The 24,628-nt window shown below is 37.0% G+C and overlaps 1 long non-coding RNA gene across 1 annotated transcript in view; it reads left to right on the forward strand.

Annotated features, from left to right (window-relative positions):
• Nucleotides 1–8,252: 8,252 nt before the first annotated feature.
• The window catches only part of LOC146004490 (uncharacterized), a 28,438-nt gene continuing 12,062 nt past the window's right edge, over nt 8,253–24,628 (forward strand). The window contains exon 1 of the long non-coding RNA XR_014443931.1: nt 8,253–8,410. This is a non-coding gene — a long non-coding RNA (uncharacterized LOC146004490). The remainder of the gene's footprint in view (nt 8,411–24,628) is intronic.

A 24,628-nucleotide genomic window follows, 5' to 3' on the forward strand; every position in this document is an offset into this window, starting at 1 on the left:
TTAACGTGCATATTATGCACTGCGTTTCCTCGGTGCACAGCACGCGCTTATATACGGCGGACTCCCTTATCGTGTCCGTGACGTCATGTTTCCGTCGAATGCGCCACTATCTGGAATTTTTCGTATGGGTCTGGTGCCTGGTCGAAGTTCAATGTCACGCGTATAGTTCCCCGTTTTCGTTCTTTACGTGACCTTGGGTGCAACATGCTGGGATCACGATTCTTGCCTGCTCACACGCCTCCTCTTACACACATGCGTCACTTCTGCGGGTCACCCATTCCACCGCCTATGCCTCTGTGCATTTAATCACGTATTCCTTTCTGGTCGAACTTCATTGTCACCAAGGTTGTATTTTAAAACCATATTTTAGCTTCAGATCATATTTTGTCCAAAACATGCTATAAAAAGGATAAGCGTAAAAAGTATTTTAAAAAAATCAACAAATATTGATGAGAATAATATAATGTTTGCACAGGCTTGAAATTGAAAATACATGTCGTCATTCAGCATAACTAAGAAAGTGAAGTCCAATTTAAGGTATAACTTTTTCATATGTAATAAATTTTTATTAAAAATATATCTTCAGTTGTTTACCACCCCAAAAATTTTTATATTTGCAACATCCCACTGCAAAATAAAATAACAATTTTGTGAAATTATTAACAAAATTAATAGATATTTTGTATTTTAGCAGTATTTTCAGTTCATATTTTAAGATATATATTTTGAGATCATATTTTGGTACGTTTTAGGATATGCCACTGTTACCTCTACAGTCCAAAGTGCATAACGGTGTTAGGTCATAAATTCATACCCTAGTGAACGTTCTTCTTTCCGCTTGCATTTCTTACTAACTTTTTTAAAAATTTGTTTCAGGGTCAAGATAGGTGCAGGTGCAGAAACCAGTAGTGAATGCTGCAGTCCAATGGAACAAAGGAAGCCTCTTGGATGCTGATGTATGAAGTCACATTAAACATTCTAAATCTAAAAACCTTAAAGCGTCTATAATTTATCCCCAATTTTTAACTTATACTATAAGGAGTTTGTATATAATATAATTAGACCTTAGGTTAGGTTTTTAAGTTCTAAAAAGCATGCTTTTAGATTCCTGAAATAGGCTCTAAAAATCCTAAAATAGGTTCGAAAAACCCTAAAATAAGTTCGAAAAATTTTAAGTTAGTATGACACTCTTTCCTCGGCTTGCTGAAAGACACGGTCATATATTTCTTTTAAAAGGAATAATGAAGATGGTTTTCAATCTTTACATGATAAAATACGAGAAGTTCAAGTATAAAATTTTAAATGATGTTAAATTTCTGGCACAATAATATATTCACTTTTGAAAATATAAGGAAAATTACCAAAATCGAATGTTAATGAACGATGTATTTAAAGAAAATTAAACAACTGAGTTTCACAACGTTCATACATAAATTCAGCACACATTCATATATTAAAGAGCATAAACATTGCATTCCTACCACATTCAACACATTTGTGATTTTTCTTCACGTTAATCACATCAAGTCAGTTTAATACCACGAAGAATTATTCCAAATCTTGCGTAGATCTTTAACGAGAAAATCGGCACGAAACGCTCGATTATCATCAGAAGAATCCAAGAGAAAATTAAGTACATTTATACGTTCAATACACTTTCCACATTCAGATTAGACACTTTACGTATATTTTCAAACTAGGCCTTTAATTTATGTAGCTACATATATTTCCACAATACTTATCTGTCAGCTCGTTATGAAGATAAGATGGCTGCCATTTTTACGTCCTATGGACTGGTCACTTTTAAATGTCCTATTCACTTTTTTAGGTTCTTCGCGGCCTTTCTGAAGATCGAAAAACCGTTACTGCTCTTATTGTGACATTTTTGTCACCTTTACTGGACAAATCTTGTTGTTTTACATAAAATATTTCAAATTTTTGTCTCCGAAATATTTAGTGACTCCATTCTAGTCGTCCGTGATCTTAAAGATGAAGCAGTGTCTCCAAATCCACACTGTTACAACTTTCAGCACAGAATACAAACTTGCGAATACTTTTCAAATGACAATTTTAGAATTGTACAGACATTATGCATGAAAACGCTTGTAAAATAAATTAGATACAATAAAATAGATATTACAATATTCTATTACCTGTTTACATATTTTATTTTCACCTTTTTCAGTAATTTTAAGTTTTACAATTTTGGTGGGAAAAAGGTTATTTACGTACAACTTAGATTTTTCCCTTTATGTGAGTTGGCTATGTTTCCAGTTTTAGGATTACTTCACAAGTTTAGGATTACTCTTCTAGGCGCTCATTTTAGCAAATCGTAAGTTTATCGTCAAAATTCTGCCAAAACTTATTTCAAATGGTTTGTACATGCTAATAATACATTTTATATACAAGTTCGCACGCATATAGTAATGAAAGAGCAAATAAAAGCTGTTGAAACCAAACATATGTGCGATTATGCATAAATTGGCAATTTTCGTGATATTTCACTAACCAAATTACATCGCTGATTTATTAAAATATTTTATATGTTTGAAGTATACATACTTATCTCAGTTATAACAAAGCCAAAGTGATGTAAATTAATTTTCCACTAATGTAAACCACCAAATACGACCTCAAATCGTAAATTTCGAGTAATAAAATTATTTTATTTTTCACATTATGATGGTACTCATTCTGATACCGTCATATTAGGCTCGAAAAATCTTTAAGTAGGTTCAGAAAAACTCAAAATAGTTCAAAATTCCTAAAAAATGCTGATTAGATATTAGGCAATAAAAATGGGACAGCTATATCCTGAAATACGCACTACCTTGCATAACGTTATGTGTGTTGCCTAACACACAGGAAATTCCGTATAGTTAGGCAAAAATCTTTTTTTATGTTATCCACAGTCAAACTCCGCAATTTTGTCTTTGAGGATCATCTCATATGCTGAAAATAATCTTTCAACAAAAACATAGTCAGTGGTGCAAACTTCAATGCTGAAATGTTAGTTTGCAAGGCGTGAATGCCACAAAGCACCGAAGTGATGCGAAAGTGAGCAAGACCATGGACTTGGAGGAAGGGAAATCGACAGAGAGCACGTTTCAAACACGTTATCTTTAAATTTTTTCGTGACCAAACAAATCAAGTGCCTCGGTGTGACATAAAAATCCTGTAAAACTTTTAAAAATATATAAAAACAAAAAAAAGACTTGATTTAGGCGCATTAACCTAAAATAGATTCTAACAAGCAAAATAGGTCTTTCTAGGCACTATAAAACTTCATCAGTTGTTGCGTTTTTTAACGAAACGCTGACATAACTTATTATTTCTTGCATACCTGTAAAAGGAAAAAAATAGGTTAAAAACCTAAAATGCGACGTCTAAATATAATGTAAATTGAGAATGCCTTATACTATTTCAGATATATGTATGATCACGTTTACTTGGAATAATAGACAATAAGCAAGAACAAAAGTGAAACGCTACTTGCAACAATTGTTAAAATACACATTAAAAGTTCTATACATAGAAGATCACATAGAAAAGTGGCACAACTCAAACTCTAGCTATTTTCAGTTAATGTTATGGTGAGATTCACAACTTTTGATTCGTATACTTGTACTTCTTTTTGTCTACTTTTATATAATCAAGACGATAGGGATTATCATTATCATACGAAACTGATAAGGAAGGTCAGGGACTTTATGTTATAACATATTTTTCAATTGGCTTCGGATCTATTATTGGGGTGAGATCTTTACATATGATGAAAATCAGCCGAAATAGACAAACTTGACAAAGCATATTTTAATATATTTCACCAATTTCGCGTTTTTACAGCATATTTCTTCAATTTTGTTGTAATAACACATATTTCTGTATAATTTCGTAATTCTCTCGCACATAATCGGTTATTTCATAATTCTTTTCTTCGTAGCTTTAGCACAACGGATAGTACATATTGTCGATGGCAGGATATGGAAATTATGGAGGAAGAAAGGTGCCGTCTTTTCTTAGTACAGAACAATATAATACCCCACTTTTTTATCCCGCCGACAATTGATAGCCATGTAAACTTTATTCAGGCAAAATGTTCTCTCTCATTGTTGCACGGGAAGTAGAGAAGTTTCGTTCTCATTTCTTTGCCTCTTTCGCTTTTCACAAAAATCAGTCAAAAGTAAAAATAACATTAGGTACATTACAGCCCCTACTTTACTCTATCGGGTATGGTAGAAATTCGAGAGTACTGTTCTGCATATTTTGGGCTTTACTGGGAATATTTCTGCATTTTTCTGACATACGTATTTATAATTTTTCATGACATATTTTCCAATGTATATGACATAATTACATACATATTTTACAGTTTTATAGGACATAAAGTCCCGGGCCCTACTGATAAGGGCCATTAGGAAGAACATTTACGTTCAAGCAAGGACTCGAACCTAGGAACTTCAGTGGAAAGATCGAAAATTGTCTACTTCAACGCACCTGGCCATCGAATCGGCTACAACTTTTGATTCAATCATATTGGAAAGTGGCATATATCTGTGCAATTTGAATTATCTTCACTAAAGAGTATAGTGTGTCAGCTATCAATGTATCAGTATGCAGTACTTTTAAGCATTTTTTCTTGCTACTATAATCCTCCCTTTATTTTTGTCCGAATATCTCTGAACGATTACTTTATTTCCTTTGTACACCACATGCCACTATGCACCCTACTAATCTATTTACTGTGTAGAATTATTGGAATGAGCAGTGCCGGATCTACAAATTATGGGCCTCCCGAAAAATATTACCAAAGGCCCCCCCTCTATTTATCTACGTCTATATAAGTCTGTGTGTGTGTTGAACATAAAATACACGTACTTGCGAAGAGAAATGTCTGAATTGTTAGAATTGAATTGTTATTTTAAGTCTGGCTTGTAAGCAGGGTTGTTAAAGCTCCAGGAACCCATAAATTCCAATAGGTTCTTTGGGTTCTGCTGCAGGATCGGAATTTTTTTCCTTGCACAATTGAAATTCGGTCCAATTGCGTATTGTTTCATTGAAAAAAAGGTTCCTGGACCGTATTTAAATTCATCTGGTAAAAAGGTTCCTGGACCGAATTGAAATACTTTACAGATAAAAATGTTCTTTACGGTCCAGAACCCGTTTACGCTTACTGATTTTCTCTCCTGGACCAGAATTGAATTTATTTAAAATTGCTGGACCTTTAACAACTCTGCTTGTAAGTATCCCACTGAAAGTAAATGAGATCGTTATAACACAGACTGCCCGTATGCAGCAGATAATATAGGGTGTTCATTAAGTAACTATGCAGTACTAGACATTACTTGTGTATTGCACTGCATAGTTACTTTCTGAACACCCGGTACTACATAGCTCCGCACCACAGATTTACCATCTACGAAAGAAAAACTCCTGGTTAGAAAGAAATTGATGTTTAGTTTGTGGTGAGGAGTATTAAACAGTTTCAAACCGAAAAACTATTTCAAGTTAGCCAACTTAAAATTAGTAACATATGAAGGGTACAATGGAAAAACAAAGTCCACTTTTGTTGAAAATTGAGATTTTTATACTATGCTGTTGTATGGGTGGCGTACTACGTCCCAACATGCTTCATTTAAGAAAAAAACATTCGTAGTCCTGCATAAATCAGCATCGAAAAAATGTTTTTCTGCTTCATTCTGTAACATTTTCAAACTTTAAACTGCATTCGTGGTGGTTTGTATCGCACTTTAAACTGTAGGCCCACACCATATGAGCGTTTACTTCAAACAAACTCAAGTAATCAAACAAAGTAGTCTTTCCTTTCTTTTTTACTTTTACAGTGCTAGGCAAATTACTACGTTTATTGTTTTATGGGTTGGGTTGGGTTGAGAACAAAAAGGAAACAGTTTTATCTCAGTATTCTATCAAGTAATTATGATGTAGTAATATGTACTGAAACTTGGCTAACTTCTTCACATAATGATAAAGAATTTTTCGATGATAGATATGTAGTCTTTAGAACAGATCGCGATGATATATCCACAGAGAAATATTTGGGGGGAGGCGTGTTATTATACGACGCACGCTTTTAGAAGCAATATCGGGCGGGGCCACGCAGAGGGTGTGCGTGGCGATCAGCCAATGGCAGGAGTGCAACGTTGTACGGTTAGGAGACTGCGGCGCGGAAGTTAAAAGCCGTGTTCTGTATTTTTCTTGCGCGCAAGAAGTTTTCATAAAACTCGCCACTTTAAGGTTCATCATAAGATGGGGAAATACATTTTGAACTTGACTGTCCAAGTCCCATGAATTTCCGTCGCCTACAGCCGGAGTTATCGTTCCTTGAAGAAACACGGGAAGCAACACCTTTCATTTCCTTCCGCCTGTTTTTTGCGTTGCCACCATATTGACGCAGCTGAGTTGTTGTGTCTAGGGAAAACTGTGGGTGTTAAATTCGCCTCGATATAAACAATGACCCTTCATTCTTCTGGGCGTTCTCGAACATTGAAAGTCTGGGTCACTTTGAGTTCAGCGTTTTCGTAGCAAGGCCGGTGTAAAATTATTCGCTTATCGTTCACTCGTGCGCCACGAAGAACAGTTGTGAAAAGATTGAATACAGCCCTTTCGGGCAATAGTGTGTGTTCCGTCCGTTCTTTTTATTTTAAATAATGTCACTCTCGAAACCTGGCACCAGTAGTACAGGTACCAAGGATACAATAATACATTCACAAGGGAGAAATATTATTTTTAAAGTGTATTCGTACTTCAAGGAATTGGCGTCGGAAGAAGTGCGTGCTGAAACAGTGTTTTCACATAGTAGAGAACTTACGGCTAAAGCGTGAGGTGTAAGTGTTCATACTGTGTCGCGTATTGTAAAACAGGGTAAAACATCTACCACAGAAATCGGTGAACTCCTATTTAAATCTCCTGGGAAACATGCCAGAAAACAGAAAAGTGTTACTAGCTTAAATGATTGTGCGTCATGAGGGAAATAATTAATTACACTGGTTCCTCTACTTCTATGGGGTTAATACTAAAACGGTTGGGCTTCAAATATAAGAAAAACAACGATGGACATAAATTTCTGTTAGAAAGGGGTGATATAGTTGCCGCGAGAATTAAATTTTTGAGAACAATGCACAACCTGAGAGCGCCTGGTGATAATCTCAGCACGTCGAAAAGCTTCAGGAAGAGGATTTTCACAAGGGAGTGGCCCGAGACAACATAGTGCAAAATCTAATCATTAACTTCCAGGAGAGTGACTCGGAAATGAGTGAAATCAGTGACACGGAGACCGAGGAAGACGACGAGAGCGGTGATGATGACCTGGCAGTTCCTCTACAATAAATACCTTCAAGCTTCTTTCAGGTATGGGTTTCTCTTATATGCTACAGTGATATGATATTATAATCCTGTGTAGAAATATTCACTATATTATTTCACTGTACTTATAGTCATATATACTGTGCACGCATTATCAAAATAATGGACACCGCGAATTTTCTGTTCTACCCTTGCGCTAGCAGTTAGTTTGGCAACAGCGCAGTAGCACTGGCTGGGTATTGGCCGAACTCATGTTCCTTCTAAAAGCGTACGCCGTATAGCAATTTTAAAGAAATATCAACCCACCAAAATTGAGTGAACTCTAGACAATCCCACCGCCCTAGAGACGGTAGTCGACAAGACTTACAGCCGGTCCCCCTTGGCGGAGTGGTTAGCACATCGTGCTACGACGCCAGGGGTCCCGGATTCGAATCCCGGCCTGGGCATGGATGTTGTGTGTGTCCATTCATCAATTTCATCCTATGATCACTCATCGCCATCTTCGCAAATTATCCAAAAGTGGCACAAAAAGCGAAATACAATGAAGCAAATCAATCAATCAAAGACAAGACTTGCAGCCTATAAGTCACAGAAAATAAAATATTGTGATAATTCTCCATTCGAATTACAACTTTTTTCAATATCTCAGCGGGGCAAGCATCCCTTCCTTTGATCGTCCCTGTTACTTTGTATCAGCTATTGGTTCAGATGAAAGTGGCATATTATCCTGCAAAGAGTATTGTTTCAGCCTTCTCTTGTAAGGGTTCAAGCTAAACCTAAATTACTTACATATAACTTCTCCAAATTTCTTTCTTACTCACTTTAACAGAGCAACGATTTAACGGTAAGAAATCTTTCCGGAAGGAAGAAGGGAAAAACGTTTTCATTGATACGTAATACGTCACAAGCAATAGTGAGGAGAAGTTACGTTGAGTGAAGAGGTCGTGTTATATCATTGTTGGTAACTGATAGACCACGTTGGAAGTTCAAAATGCTTTCAGAAAAGCTACGCCCGTTTGCAAGAGGTATTTTCACCTCATCTGCAAGACGACATGTTGAAGGCCCTAAAGGAGATGATCCATACATGGTAAGCTATTTTATTCGATGTAGTTTTATTTTACTGCTGCTGAAAAATAGTGGTTCTCTAGTGCATCGTTAAAACTTTAATGGCGTTTGCAATACCAATTTATATACTCAAGATGTGTGATTGCGTCTAGCTATATTGTTTCCCGTATACAATCAACACACATTGAAGCAACCTATTTCCAAATACATTTATACTGACATTTTTGTAGCGAATGGTGGATGATAGCATTTACAAAAAACAAGTCATTTCCAGTTCTATCTGGTTGAAGCCAGTTTTCACAAACGGCACCGAACGAATCCAATTCGACGGCATAAATATATTTCAATTAAACTAAAACGTCTGGCTGACACTTTATTCTCTAAGCTACGTGTAAATATATTTAACCATCAAACTTTATGTACATTTTTCACAATTTTGAAATTTAATTACCTTAATGGGGCAATTTACACAATAGCTGTATTCGAGAACGTGGATTCAATAAGGAATGTCTACATAGTGAAGGAAATGAACGCAATGAAAGTTTTAGTAAAATAGAGGTTTTAGAGACGGAATGGTCTCAGCCTTACAATCTTGATTTTGCAGATTTAATCTAGGTGTTCATAGAAATGCCTGGCAATAATTTACGATAAGGTTTTTCATGATGTGATTTTCCTACAGAAACGGAAATTGACAGGATATGAGAACATTTCTTTGCAATAAAAAGGACAGCAAACAGAACTTTGCAGCTATGATGTGGATAAACAGTTTGAATTGGTAATCTTTTTAAGTCATTACATTGTATGTAAACTACAACTGGTGTCCTATGCAAAAAGAGGTGTTAATACTTCGGTTGAGATTTTGTGTTAACGAATGTTCTGTTTAAAATAAGGTAGTCGTTGTGTTTATCCATTCCATTGCTGGATAAACACAAAAATAACAATCGTCTAAATTAACAGCACATTGTTGAAGTATCTTTTCTGTTTCCCACTGTAAAAACAACGGGTAAGAATATTCTCTGGAAACAATGCAGTGGTTTGGTTTGAGTTGCTGTTTTAAGTCCACTTTATGCACAGTAAGGCTAATCGGGACTGGACCTACAGTTTAAAGTGGGATCCGAACCACTTGTACCTCCACCGGGTATCGAACCCGGGACCCCTTGATTGCAAGGCAGAGACGCTACCACTGCGCCAACAATGCAGTGGCATTAAATTATAAACAATTTGCTTAACTGAACTAAGAAACTTTTAATTAAATTCACAATATCGACGTCAGACATGAAAAGGTGTCTCACTTGTTCTAATCTTGTAGTAGCAGCGTTCATAATTTTAAAATTAGTTTATTAGGTCTGAAGTTTATTCATTTTTAAGCCTGGCAGAATTATTTATAGAGTGTGGTTACTTAAAGTAATTTATTTGTAAAATTGTAATAAAAATGATTGCGTTTCTATTTGTATAGCAACAACATGTATGGGATAATTATGTATGTATGTGTCTTAAATGTACAGTACGTCCACGTACAGTGAATAGTTACTTTGGTTGTTCAAAGAGTTTTATTTTTTGATTCACTTTATGCACAGACAGGCTACTCAAGACTAGCTATAGACTGTCTCAACCTTAAAAGTCAGAATGGAAGTAAATGGAGTACTTCCCTCTCTAATACATGAGTTTTCCCAATAGCTCTGTCCTTCTCTACTACCGCTGCGTTGCCAGATGTTACAAAATTTACAAAATGTAAAAGTCATAAATTTCAAACAGTGAAATCATTATCCTGTAGAGTTTTTTATGCTCTATTTACTGACGGCATTATAAAACCTGTCATAAATTCATGTGATCTGAAATTTCCATAATTATGGAATTTTGCAAAACGCTTAAATTTTTTCTAGTAAATACTTCAAAAGCCATAAATATCAAACCGCTTGATCAGCTTCGACAATTTTTTTTCTATGGGATCTATGGTGTTTGTAGCTCGACCACAAGGAAAAAAACCTTTCGTCCAAAGCGTTCGCGCAACTTCCCTGCCGTTATCGGTGTTCGGGGCAGTGTTGCCAAGTTAGATTTGAAAAATTCGGGAGATTGTTCCTTGGGAAACCAGAAGATCTGCTGCAAAATCCGATGATCTAATAGTAGCGGATGAACGACGTTCTTGGGGGCGGAGGGGCGGCACAGTCGTGCGCACTGGGGGAGGGGGGGGGGGCAAGGAGAGTGGCGCTGGAGTGGCGCGCATTGTTTACGGTGTAAACGTCACAGATACTTTTGTAACAATGGTGCTAAACCCAGCACCCTGTGTTTGGCGAAAATATACCGAAGATCTCCATTTCAGGAGTGGACATGTTTCAAACAAAAGAAAGTAAACCGCCCGAGGGAACCGACCAACATCTTTCATCTCTTCCGCATTTTTCGGTTAGAGGGTGCGTGGAAAACACCCTCAAATTTGCCTTTTCTCAGCACCGACACAAGGGGTTTGCGATGCCTCTATTATCGCGAGGAATTTTTATGACAGGAAATGTAAGAAAGTTGTGTTCACAGATGAAGGTAACGTGCCGCCTTTCGTTGTCGGCGATTTTCCACAATCTTTCAAGTCGAATGCTAACAATAACAAATCAATTTGCCTTGTGCTGGTGTTCGGTGTACAGCTATCGATAGGGGTGGGCACGCGTCCTGCACCATAATGAGAAAATGCATTACGTATGTGAAATATATTTGGTGAATTAGACAGCATGTCTTCCTCAATAATTCAAGATAGCAACGCTTATGCTAGGGTGCCACCCATCCTCCCCATCTGCTAGAAATACACACACACACCCAGAAACACATACATGTATAACATAATTTGCCCACGCTAAGAAGTCAGTGTTTCTACCTTGTAAGGCAAGGACGTTTCACTGTGTTCGTGCCACTTCATTCATTTCATCAGTTTTTTATTCATCCATATTGTATTACTTACCCGTAGAGGCACAAAAGCGACGTAAAATAACTAAAATAGAAATAGAGTTTAGGGTGGGATAAAATACAGCCATCTAAAAATAGTAATGTAGTAAAAGTAATAAAATAATGTCCTAGCACAATTGAGTAGCGTTTGACATAATTTCACAGTTCAAACAGCACTTTTCACGGCTGAGTTGAGTTCCATTCCACATCTCCCCTCCATGTTCAAGTAAGATGAGCAGGAAACGTGTTTTTGAGCTGGCCGTTGGAGGTTCCATAGCAATAGTTTATTAAGGAATTCTCCCGAGAAATCAATAGGCCTGGCAACGCTGACGTGAGCCAGCGCGAATGTTGCTTCCCCCTGCCCTTTGCCGCACCCGCCGGCGCGATGTGCTTCTGCGCAGGTTTTTTTGCTTGTGGTTCCACTATAGATATGATATTCTTCGCCCGAGTGAATTAATTTACTTACGAAGAGAGTAAGTAACACGAAAAAGTTGGTTAAGAAACTTTTCGGTTTGTCGCGATAAACGTGCAGGCCAAGCGAGAAAAGTGTTGACCATTGTTTGAAGTTCTTTTTAGAATGCATTGTTACTCCACAGCACCATTATTTATTGCTGAATCGTAGTTTGTTTACGCGGGCTGTCTCGCGTATCAAATTCATTGCTCGCCTCCATTTAACCCACACTGACTTTTAAGGTTGAGACGCACTATAGACCTTTAGTTTTAAATATAATCACCTTCACATCTAATGATATGTATCCTGATCGGGAATCCAAACCCGGATTAAAAGTCGAATGATTTGATTATCTATAATAGTTCAGTAGAACATATTTGATTTTCGTCATATATTGCTCTTGTCGAAGGTGTAAGTAGGAGAGGGCCAAAGGTATCCGGACAGCATGCTTTACCAAACCCCCTGGGGGTAGGGGACTTTTATTTTTTTTCTTTACGCTAATCGAGACAACAGAGACTCTTGCTAGGTTTGAAAATTTTAAAGAATAAAATTCCAGGAGATTTCTTTACAGCCTGCAATCCTTTTAGATTAAAATGTTCTGAAAGACGTCTAGAATATCAGATATTTGTTTGTGGTCTTGCTACTGTGAATACATACCACGAACTAAATTTATCTTCATATCTGCAGCTCTTGTTTACATACTGTGGCAAAACAATGTGCTTAAACTTTTTATTTCTCCGTTCTCTCACTTACTTAAAAATGACTCATTTTTACTAATGTTCAAAATAATATTTTAAAGTTTAATTGTTTTGGTTTGCAATATCAAATTTCTTCGCTCGACAAATGCATACCAAAAGAAAGAAGAATGTAATTTTTAATAAAGTACTAAATCTCGTCATTCCTGGACATAATAAAGTGTGTCCGGGAGAGTGAGTTTGATTCCGGAAGGGTTGGCGAGCCTAGTTCTTGTCCAAGTAAGTACCAGAATGACTGCTTGATTGATTTGCTTTATTTTATTCGCTTTTCTGCCACTTTTGGCTAGCTGTGAAGATGAGGTTGAGTAATGATATGATGCAATTGATGAAGGAACACTGAAAAGGAACACCCATCCTCAGGCCGGGATTCGAACCTGGCACCCCTGGCAGCGCGCCGTGCTAGTCTGCCACAGGGATCGGTCAGAATGACTGCATATCCGTTTTGTGCTGAAGTGGAGTCGCCGCTGCCTACTAACCGGTGCATTCACAGCTCAGAACGGTTATTTGTTAAAATCCTGTTTCTTTTAATGGCTGCTTTGGGGAGGCGGAATTTTAACGTCACTTCTTGCCCAAGCGGTGGCCGTAATTGGCTGTTTGACCGAAAGTTCCTTTGCAGGTAAACGCGGCAACGGATGGTCACTGCCATAAAGGCGGTCTCCGCGCCGGTTCCTCGTCCGGCGGTACGGTAGTGCACAAAGAGGGCAGGATTTCTTCCTCTACAGGCAGTGGCGGCGATTGGGTTCCGAAACTGGGGGGGGGGGCAAAGTCTGTTTACTTTCCCTTTGTAGAGAAGGTTTAGTATAGTGCGGGGTAAAAGTGGCAAATTGTGGGGGGCAACAAGCCCCATACGCCCACCGTAATCGCCGCCACTATTCATACGTTTTCTTTGGCACGTTCTACAGTTCTACAAGGTGGCCCAAAAAAGGTAACCGAACACATATGTAACGGTTCTACATTTCGGTTACCTTTTTTAGGGTCACCCTGCACATTCGTTTCAAATGGAAATGAAGTATCCTCTCAGGATTCCATAATTGGCAATTGCCTATTAGTCTATTTCTCTAGAACTTGCAGTAGTTAAACTTAAAAAGTGAAAGCGATAATTGTACAGCTGAGAAGCTTATGCCCGAGTAACCTCCATGTTGCCATATTGATAATTTCTCCTCCTTGGATCCTTGTCGAAAAAAAATAATCAACGACGTTATATTCTGTCCCGGGAATCTCTGAGCTTACGAAGTGTGTCTGCACGAGTAGTGATTCGAGAGGGCTCCACCAATGATCAAGTGCGATGGAACGTGATTACGTGGAGGAGGAAACGACTGCAATTACTAGGCTTTGCAGTAGCGTGTACTGCTTCGCTTCACCTTCTCGCTTTCTCTATTCGCGGCCTTGGTCCAGACATTCCCTGGATAGAGTATAAATATTACATCTCTGCAGATTTTTGTTAACGCAGGGGAATCATTACATCAAAAAGTTAAAATAAACTAAAAAAAATAAATATGTATAATACTTTAATTTCTATCCAATGGAAATTTTAGATTTGACTCACAAGATACAACCTTTGTCAGAAAAGTTCCAGGACTGAGCTCGTAAAATATAATTTATTCAACTTAGGAACGGTCCTGAGTTTTGTCAAAATAGTCCCCTCAGATATCTATACACAGCTGCCACCGTTTCTGGAGGTCACGGAAGCAAGCAGGGAAAGCTTCATCTAGGATGCTTCTCAGCACATCTGTCACAAAAACGTTTGGATTGCTACCAATATCTTCATGACGCTTCCCTTTCAGCGGTGTTTGCACACGGGGAGATAAAAAGTAATCACACGGTAACTGGTCGGGTAAATATGGGGGATGTGGTAGATCAGAGATACGATTCTTGGCCAGATATTCCTGGACTGATAAAGCAGTATGTGGCCTTGCATTGTCGTGCAATAAGAACCACTGCCAAGTTGCGCACAAATCAGGACGGCACCGCAGAATTGGTTGACACAAATGTTTCAGAACGTCAATATAAAGGTTTTTGTTTGTCGTTTGTCCTTCAGGCAGATATTCATGGTGCACCAAACCTTTAGCATGAAAAAATGGGATCAACATTGTCTTTGGATCATCTTGCACTGAATCTCTGCCCTTCCGAAACCTTTTGTGCCATTCAAAGATACGGCTTCTCGATAATGCCTTGTCCCCAAATGCTTGCTGTATCATATTCCATGTTTCGCTAAGGGTTTCCCAGCTTAACACAAAACTTAATGTTAACTCTCTGCTCGGAATGCACGTCCATCACGACACTTGTGTAACTTCCAACTAAATGTGCCAACAAGCCAAACAGTGGGCTGCTAAGCACAGCCCTGCCACCTAGTGTGTTTACATGGAAACACTTCCAATGCCATTTCTATTCAGAACACACATCAGGTGACTGAATAACACCCATTTCTTGTGTTTGAATATCACAGGTAAAGAATAAAAAAATCAGTCTTGGAACTTTTCTGACAAAGGTTGTAGAATAAAATTACAGCATTGTATAAAATTTTAGAAATAGATATTCAGGGCACTTTGACATGGAATACCCAATAGTTAAACCAAGAAGACTTCAATCGCAATTGTGTGGCTTTACTTGCTCATAGAAGCAGTGGCGTCGCTAGAGAATTTCGAATGGGCTGGGGGGCTCTGCTTTGCTAATTATGGGTAAATAAGGATCTTTTTCCCTTCCCCTCTTTCGCTATTTTTCTCATTCTTTCCATATTTCTCTCTCTTTCTTTCCGTGTTCTACTTTTCTTTATCTTTCGTGATCTCTTCTTTGTTTCTTTCATCCTACCTACCTTCTTCCTTTGTTTCTATTTCTTCTGTCTTATTCCCTCTGGTTCTCTCTTTCCTTACTCTGTTCCTTTCCTTTTTTCTAACGCTTCATCTTTCACTCTTCCTCTTTCTTTCTACGTTTCTCTCTCTCTGTGTTTTGGGTATGTTTTCTGTTTTTCTGTCTTTTTATCTTTCTATCTATCCATCTTTCTCTTTGCCTCCTTCTCTTACCTTCCTCTCTCTCTCTCTACCTCTCAGTCTTTGTGTGAGGCTTCCTCTGTTTTCTTTCCTGTCTACCCTCTGCCTCATTCTTTTTGCCCCCTCTCTCCCTCTCTATTATGTCTTTCTGTTTTCTGACTTTCTATTCTTTTTCTCTCTGACTCCTTCGTTTTCCTTTCTCTCGCTCTATTTCTCCCTCACCTCTCATGTCTTTCCCTATTTCTTTTTCTGACTTTCTATCTAATTATTTCTCTACCTTCTGTCTTTCCTTTCTCTCTCTCTCTCTCTCACTCTACATTTCTTTCTATCTTTTCACTTTAAACCTTTCTCCCTCTCTCTGTATATCTTTGTGCGTGTCTTCTTCTGCTTCTTTCGTCTATCTATTTTCATTTATCTCCCTATCCCCCTCTCTCTATGTCAGTCTTTGTGTGCGTCTTATCTGTCTTTTCCTCACAGTTCTGTCTTTTCATATTTCTCTACTTCTGTTTCTTGCTGTTTCTCATCCTTTCTCTCTCGTTCTATCTCTTTATTGATCTGTGTGTGATTCTGAAATTTTCTCATACAAGCCATACCGTTAGTGAAATCCCTGTAGAAGTTCTAGTACAAACATTGAGATTTAATGTTTTGCTCTAGAATAAAAACAAACAACTAGTTGTGCTGCCAATAGGCACTAGATAGAAAGTCTCAAAGTTTACATGGTAAATAGACCAACAATACTAAGACGACGATGGAATGTCAGCATTGATATAGGCAGAAATAAATTGGTAGGAATGGTCAGGAGCAGGCACGTATCTAGAAATATATTTCAGGGGGGTTCGAACCAAGTGTCTCAAAATAATAATAATAAATTAAAATTGTTATTATTTAAATTAATTAAAGTTCCTGGTAATATTTTATGCACATTATTGTAAGTAGTATTACATCTGGCATAAATCTTCTTCGGCACTGTCATTCAAAGTGGTTTGGTCGCAATATAATCCTTGCTTTCCAATAAGTTCGGCGGAAATAAATAACTTATTTTATTATTTCATTATTTTCATTATTTAATCTTTGTACTTTATGGAAGGTCAGGAACACCGGAACCATTCCCTTCTCCCCTAGGTCAGGAGTGATCTTGCCTTTCTTATGTTGCAGCTGAAATAAACTATAGAGTTCGAGAATACTTGACACGTCCTTTCCCATTGCACTATTATTTATTGTTATTAATTACCTTTTCTCTTGTACAAATGTTTATTGTTCTATAATCTTAATTTCTGTAATTTACCTATCTCTGATAATGTCAGGATAGTGACTAACCTGTATATACTTATCTTGTTAAGAGCTGTTGCCATGGCAATTACGATTGTGTTTTGTCTTAGTAGTATAAAAGTATATACTACTGGCACACTTATAGCGTAGAAAAGAAGAGGTTATTTGATTAAACAGCCCGATTTGCCCACACTTAAAATTATGCCAAGATGCCCATATTCCCCAATTCTTCAAGTGTGATATGCTCTTAATTCTAAGAATTTTGAATCCTAGTGTAGAAAAGAAGAGTTCATATGCCCCGATTTGCCCACACTTAAAATTATGTCAAGAGGGGGCATATAGCCCAATCGGCCATGTGTGTACATATTTAAATCTAAAGAATTTTGAATTCTAGTGTAGAAAAGAAGAACTCCCCTCAGACAGATTTGCCCATGTGTGTAAAAGCTACATCTCTCAGTTTGTTGTCCATAAACTTGTCAAAAATATGCCCCCCCTTGATATTGTTTTGGCTACACTTAAAAACTAAGGCAAAAAGCTTATATTCTCATACTCTACAACTTACAGATCAATACAATAGGACAAGGGCAGGCAAGCAAAATGGTTTCATGTTTTTTCTAATCTTTGATCAGTTTCATGTCCCGGCCAGCAATAAATTATGCACGCCTGGGAGATTTTATATGCTTGCATGCATGAGATAAATTCTACACTGTGCCCTTTCAGGGAAAATTGCCATGCCATCATGTTATTAACTCCAATTTACTGGAAGAGCATAAAACTTCGCTCTTGCATGTTGTCATATATGCCTGAATTGGATTCAGGTTTTGCCTTGTTCTGATAATATATACCCGAGTGAGACTTACAGAATATTCATTGCACAGTTCAAAGTCCAACTTTGAATTGTATTTAGCTGATATAGAGCTCATAACTCCTGGGTTCTGATATTCAATGTGTATTGCATGTGGACATAGTCCCATGGCTTATTGCCTTGTAAACAAGAGCTGGGTTTGAGTCCTGGTAAAATGTGAGGCCTCCCCTGATGGCAAAGTGTTAATATTGTTGCCTTGTAAACAAGAGCTCTGGGTTTGAGTCCTGGTAAAATGTGAGGCCTCCCCTGATTGCAAAGTGTTAATATTGTTGCCTTGTAAACAAGAGCTCTGGGTTTGAGTCCTGGTAAAATGTGAGGCCTCCCCTGATGGCAAAGTGTTAATATTGTTGCCTTGTAAACAAGAGCTCTGGGTTTGAGGCCTGATAAAATGTGTAAGATTGAAATACATGTGGCAAAATAATATCTCCACAAGTGAGATTTTGAGAATATTCACTGCTAGTTGATATACAACTGATAGCTCCCAGATCTGAAACCTGGTAAAGTGTGTTATACAACAGCATAATAGAGCAAAATTATTTTATATTGGGGATCACCAGAGCCTAGTTATTGCTGTTGTCTGGGTATAAAAGCATCAGCTCAGCCACTAACTGCTGAACCCAACTGATATTTTTTATTAAGTATAGAGTTTTGATTTGAACCCCAAGAAATCTTATATAATAAACAACAACAAAAATGCCAAATCAAAAATATTGTAATCAATGCAATAAGAATATATCCAGCCCCAATTGGGTTAAGCACCAAAAGGATTGTAATCCAGACAAATGCAGAATTCTCACAAAAATATGCCCAAAATGCCATAGAAAATATAGCATGGAATATTTCACTTATACTTGTTCTGCACAGTCATCAACATTTCCAAACAAAATTGATTGGAAATATTTGTGTGATTGCCCTGTATAACTTAGATTGCAAGGCCATATTTTGTAATTTTCTAGACCAGGAGCTAGACCCTGTACACCAGAAACAGGCTATAAAGTGCCTCTCCACAAATTATGTGAGCATCATGGAGCACACAATACATTTTACAATTTTGAGAATCTCAATTTAAATTCAGGAACTGTTTCTGGATTGAACATGCATCAATATTATTACTCAGCAGGCAGGTTATAATATTTTAAAACAAAGCTGAGAGTATCATGTCTCTGGATTGAACATGTCTCTGGACTGAACATGCATCAATATTATTACTCAGCAGGCAGGTTATAATATATTAAGACAGAGCTGAGAGTATCATGTCTCTAGATTGAACAGGGGTAAACATTATTACACATCAGGCAGGTTATAATATTTTAAACAGAGCTGAGAGTATCATGTTTCTGGATTGAACATGCATCAACATTATTACACAGCAGGCAGGTTATAATATTTTAAGACATTGAACATGCATCAATATTGTTACTCAGCAGGCAGGTTATAAAAACAAAGCTGAGAGTATCACGTCTCTGGATTGACATTATTACTCAGCAGGCAGGTTATAAAAACAAAGCTGAGAGTATCATGTCTCTGGATTGAACATGTCTCAACATTATTACACAGCAGGCAGGTTATAATATTTTAAGACAGAACTGAGAGTATCATGTCTCTGGATTGAACATGGGTAAACATTATTACACAGCAGGCAGGTTATAATATTTTAAGACAGAGCTGAGGCATTTCTGTGCGTGTATGAATCATATGTATTGAAAACTTCAAGATGTAACTGATAAAAATTTCTACAGAACAATTGTATTCAGGCACCAGCACAGCTCAAGATGTGGCTGATAAGAGTGTCCACAGAAATGTATGAATCATGGAGGCACTAACACGGAAGGTATTGATTCACATCAAGATGTGGCTGATAAGAGTGTCCACAGAAATGTATGAATCATGGAGGCACCAACACGGAAGGTATTGTTTCAAGCCTCAAGATGTGGCTGATAAGAGTGTCCACAGAAATGCCTTTTCTGTTCAGAACATGCAACATAAATTGATTTTCAGAGCTTTGCAGGGTACTTTAATATAAGGCCGTGGCTCTGTTTGAATTCACTTCATCACAATTTTACCTACCGAGTGGTTGTGCCTTCCTAGAGCAGGTAAATATTCTATATACACCCAAGCATGGAATACAAGGAAGAGTTAATTCCATCTGCTCCTCCACCCTATCTTCCCTATAGTTGCAGTGTAGGGCAGTATTGTTTTAGCATGGCTATGCAACACTATATGCTGTGTAATAATGTTTATCCATGTTCAATCCAGAGACATGATATTCTTTAATATTATAATTTGCCTGCTGTGTAATAATGTTGAGACATGTTCAATCCAGAGACATGATACTCTCAGTTCTGTCTTAAAATATTATAATTTTCCTGCTGTGTAATAATGTTGAGACATGTTCAATCCAGAGACATGATACTCTCAGTTCTGTCTTAAAATATTATAACCTGCCTGCTGTGTAATAATGTTGAGACATGTTCAATCCAGAGACATGATACTCTCAGTTCTGTCTTAAAATATTATAACCTGCCTGCTGCGTAATAATGTTGAGACATGTTCAATCCAGAGACATGATATTCTCAGTTCTGTCTTAAAATATTATAATTTGCCTGCTGTGTAATTTGACACACGTTCAATCCAGAGACTCAGTTAGGGCCTACAGTTTTAATTTCAGAATTAACACAGGTGCCCATATACAAATAATTTCATTCTGGGCCGATGGGATGACCCGGCATGGCTCACAGAACAACATACTCAAATTTTGAAAAAATCGATAATTTTTTGAATTTTGATTATCTCTGGAACCATGAATGCTAGAGACATGGGGCTTGGTGATTTCTCATGGGCATTTCAAGATGCAACTTTTTGATCTCTATAAATTTTTCAAAATATCTTGTTGTTCTCTAGATCTTGAATAACTTGCCTATTTTTCAAGATAGAGGCATGGGAGTTGTTTATTTCAATTCTGGATGCTGTTTAGAAGTTTTTTGAAAAAAATCGATATTTTTTGATTTTGTGATTTCTCAAAAACTATAGGGCCTAGAGACTTGAATTTTTTTCAGGGGGATTCTATGCATGATTCTCTACATTTTAGGTCTCTATAATTTTTTTGATAGATGCAATATTTAAGCTGCAAATGTCCAATTTATGTCTGTTCTATAAATAGAATTTTTCAGAAAGTCCAATATTAACAAAGTTGTTAATATTTTGAGAACTATGCATGTTAGGGGGCTCTAACAAGCAAATATATGTTTGTTAGGCACCACTGAACAACATACTAAAAATTTCAAAAAATCGATAATTTTTTTCAAATTTGATTATCTCAGAAACTATAGGTGATGGAGACCTGGAATCTTTTCAGATGTTAAACATGTACAATTCTCTATGTTTTGTGTCTGTATAATTTTTTCAAAAACCTATAATTATACCTACAAACTTGAATAACTCAAAAATAATGCATGTGACAGGCACGGGGGGTTGAGATTTGAACTCTCCTGGCTGTTGTACATGTTTTTGAACATGCAGATGTTATACATGTACAATTCTCTATGTTTTGTGTGTACTCAGATCTTCTGGCTGTTGTATATTTGATTATTAGAAATTTTCAACAACTGTACAGTGGTGTAAACATATAGACTTAAATTATACAGCAGGCAGGTTATACTTCAGAGTTCAACTGCTTACAAGTGTATAAATATTTTCCCATGTATAAAATTATAAGCTCATAGAATAGGTACAATCCCTGTGAAACTGCTCAGAAACATCAATAAATTGATTTTATACGGCATGCAAGAACCCCAGTGCAATCCCATTAGGCCAAGTGAATATTTTCAACCTGATGAATCACATTAGGCCAAGTGCATAAATTAGTTTAAGTGCATATGGATTGCCCAAGACATGCAGAATATAACACAGCTTGGAAAATCACACCTACAACTGTACAATACTTATATGAAGCTGCAACCTGGCCTGAATCTACACCACCTATTAACTGTTATAAATTAATTTATATAATTGACCATAGGTCAGAATTTGTTACAACAGACAGTGGTATATAGTGGTGCAGATTTCAATCATCACCTGCAATCTTTTGATGCATACACAGCAAAAATTTAAAAATTGCAGCATTGGGTGCTTTAATAGGATAATAAAATCATAGAATATATTTACAGAATGTGAGTGCGGGAAACCACTAAGCTGCATGCCTCTGCTGTTGAGATAGCCCAGCCTAACATGTAATGTTGTTTGCAGGTTGATTCAAGATGCAAACATTTTTTGAAAGAAGGGATATTTCCAAATACATCAAATCCAAATCTCTTGTTCCTGAATTTAAATTGAGATTCTCAAAATTGTAAAATGTATTGTGTGCTCCATGATGCTCACATAATTTGTGGAGAGGCACTTTATAGCCTGTTTCTGGTGTACAGGGTCTAGCTCCTGGTCTAGAAAATTACAAAATATGGCCTTGCAATCTAAGTTATACAGGGCAATCACACAAATATTTCCAATCAATTTTGTTTGGAAATGTTGATGACTGTGCAGAACAAGTATAAGTGAAATATTCCATGCTATATTTTCTATGGCATTTTGGGCATATTTTTGTGAGAATTCTGCATTTGTCTGGATTACAATCCTTTTGGTGCTTAACCCAATTGGGGCTGGATATATTCTTATTGCATTGATTACAATATTTTTGATTTGGCATTTTTGTTGTTGTTTATTATATAAGATTTCTTGGGGTTCAAATCAAAACTCTATACTTAATAAAAAATATCAGTTGGGTTCAGCAGTTAGTGGCTGAGCTGATGCTTTTATACCCAGACAACAGCAATAACTAGGCTCTGGTGATCCCCAATATAAAATAATTTTGCTCTATTATGCTGTTGTATAACACACTTTACCAGGTTTCAGATCTGGGAGCTATCAGTTGTATATCAACTAGCAGTGAATATTCTCAAAATCTCACTTGTGGAGATATTATTTTGCCACATGTATTTCAATCTTACACATTGTATCAGGCCTCAAACCCAGAGCTCTTGTTTACAAGGCAACAATATTAACACTTTGCCATCAGGGGAGGCCTCACATTTTACCAGGACTCAAACCCAGAGCTCTTGTTTACAAGGCAACAATATTAACACTTTGCAATCAGGGGAGGCCTCACATTTTACCAGGACTCAAACCCAGAGCTCTTGTTTACAAGGCAACAATATTAACACTTTGCCATCAGGGGAGGCCTCACATTTTACCAGGACTCAAACCCAGAGCTCTTGTTTACAAGGCAATAAGCCATGGGACTATGTCCACATGCAATACACATTGAATATCAGAACCCAGGAGTTATGAGCTCTATATCAGCTAAATACAATTCAAAGTTGGACTTTGAACTGTGCAATGAATATTCTGTAAGTCTCACTCGGGTATATATTATCAGAACAAGGCAAAACCTGAATCCAATTCAGGCATATATGACAACATGCAAGAGCGAAGTTTTATGCTCTTCCAGTAAATTGGAGTTAATAACATGATGGCATGGCAATTTTCCCTGAAAGGGCACAGTGTAGATTTTATCTCATGCATGCAAGCATATAAAATCTCCCAGGCGTGCATAATTTATTGCTGGCCGGGACATGAAACTGATCAAAGATTAGAAAAAACATGAAACCATTTTGCTTGCCTGCCCTTGTCCTATTGTATTGATCTGTAAGTTGTAGAGTATGAGAATATAAGCTTTTTGCCTTAGTTTTTAAGTGTAGCCAAAACAATATCAAGGGGGGGCATATTTTTGACAAGTTTATGGACAACAAACTGAGAGATGTAGCTTTTACACACATGGGCAAATCTGTCTGAGGGGAGTTCTTCTTTTCTACACTAGAATTCAAAATTCTTTAGATTTAAATATGTACACACATGGCCGATTGGGCTATATGCCCCCTCTTGACATAATTTTAAGTGTGGGCAAATCGGGGCATATGAACTCTTCTTTTCTACACTAGGATTCAAAATTCTTAGAATTAAGAGCATATCACACTTGAAGAATTGGGGAATATGGGCATCTTGGCATAATTTTAAGTGTGGGCAAATCGGGCTGTTTAATCAAATAACCTCTTCTTTTCTACGCTATAAGTGTGCCAGTAGTATATACTTTTATACTACTTGTCTTGAAGATCAGGCTTGGAGTTTTAATCAGCCCGGGTCCATATCCATAGTAACGGTTGAAGTTTTTGCGTGCGATGACGTCAAACCGGTCAAATGAATGTATCACTTCAATGTGAAGTCACGTGAAGTGCAGAACGACGGTGTTGCAATATGCAGATATTAAACACCAGAACAAGAACAATGTCTATATTAGAATGCGTACTGTAGGCTGTGGAAAAGCTAATGTGTAAGTCACTAGAGTAATGAAACAGTTGGACTGCAACTGTAAGTTACAAGACTATGGACAAGTAACAGGCGATTAGTTCGCGACAAACATGAAACTTATAGTGATTTACTAAACTTCACAAAATCAAATGTAGAATATTGCATTTTGTGTTTATATTATAAAAATATTGAACCGAAAAAATCTTATTGCTCGTTTTTAACATCGGGAAATTAATGTTTATTTCATGTTATGTATAATATATAACCGTCGGTGTATTCAATTTATCTGAAGCCAAAAACTGTAAATGAGTTTCCGAAATATTACGAGCTTCACATCAGCTTCTGTGACGTCACAGGATTAGTCCAGTATAATCAACATTTAACACAGAGCATTATAAAAGCGTATGTATTTAGTTTTCTGACCTAATCGTCCTTTTTCTTATTAATTCAGAATGTTCACTTCAACTCCAAGGACATTTGAAAATATGTAAATGACATTGATAAACGTTGAATCCAAACTTAATAGTTCTGCATAGTCTACCTTTATTTTTCAAATTACTTAAAACTGTATCAAACATTTGAATCTTTCTCTGAATCCTTTTAAAAATTCTCAGCGTTTTATATATAG

Source organism: Lepisma saccharinum, chromosome 21 (genome assembly GCF_977018435.1).
Source record: "Lepisma saccharinum chromosome 21, izLepSacc3.1, whole genome shotgun sequence".
Classification (NCBI taxonomy): domain Eukaryota; kingdom Metazoa; phylum Arthropoda; class Insecta; order Zygentoma; family Lepismatidae; genus Lepisma; species Lepisma saccharinum.